This window comes from Orycteropus afer, unplaced genomic scaffold (assembly GCF_000298275.1).
Source record: "Orycteropus afer afer isolate SDZICR_OR568_19922 unplaced genomic scaffold, OryAfe1.0 scaffold00666, whole genome shotgun sequence".
Taxonomy (NCBI): Eukaryota; Metazoa; Chordata; class Mammalia; order Tubulidentata; family Orycteropodidae; genus Orycteropus; species Orycteropus afer.
Genome location: NW_006922253.1, coordinates 476,952 through 478,066, shown reverse-complemented (window position 1 = coordinate 478,066; position 1,115 = coordinate 476,952).

The following is a 1,115-nucleotide window of genomic DNA, read 5'->3' as shown; positions in this document are numbered from 1 at the left end:
CAATGAATAGCTCAAACATGGCAAGTCTTGTGGGGATGGCGTATGATTGGACATTGTTTCTTTTTTGTTGTACATAGCATTGCTATGAGTTGGAGACAACTTGACAACATCTAACAACAACAACAACAACAACATATGAGACCTATGTGTGGTTGAATACAGACCCATATATAGTTAAATATAGACCAATGTAAGGTCAGATTGTAGAGCTCTGATGGTGCAGTGACTAAGGCATTCGACTGCTAACCAGAAGGTTAGTGGTTCAAACCCACCAGCTGCTCCATGGAAGGAAGATGGGGAGATCTACTTCCATAAATATTTACCACCTTGGAAACCCAATTGGTGTCACTATGAGTCAGAATCTACTGGATGGTGGTGAATTTGGGGTTTTTTGTTTCGTTTTGTTTTGTTTTTAAGGTCAGATAAAGAACCATATGTGGTTGGATATAGGCCATATGATCAGATACATGCCAGTATATGGTAAGATCCTTATGTTTAATGGGCACAGACATGTCATATGAGTCATCAGATACAGACCCATTGTGATCAGAAACAGATCCATGTGTGTGCACATACAAATGTGTGTGCACAGTTTATATAGACATAAGTATTACTGGATATACACCTATGTATAGTCATATAGACCTACATGTGGTCATGTACAGATGCAAGTGTGTGGTTAGATAAAGACACATGTGCATGTTGAATAAAGACCTGATGTGATTATTTAGTACTTATTTGGTCAGATATAGATCTATATCTGGTCAGATACAAACTTATGTGTCATAAGATACAGACATTTTTGTGGTCAGATAAAAACCAATATGGAGTAGAATACAACACGTGTTGACGCACAACGATCCATATGTTCAAGTAGAGACATTTGTGTGATTGAAGATACACCAGTATGTGGTCAGATATAAGGCTTTCCATAGTCCTATATATGCTTTTTTGTGTTAATATATAGACCTATATATTATACTATCCAGATCTTTGGATGGTCAGATACAGACCTGTGTATGGTTGTGTACAGAATGATGGGCTGTCAGATATGATAAAGTTTCTCATGTAGTTGGGTCTTTATCCCACATGTTGTTGTTGTTGTTATGTGCCAT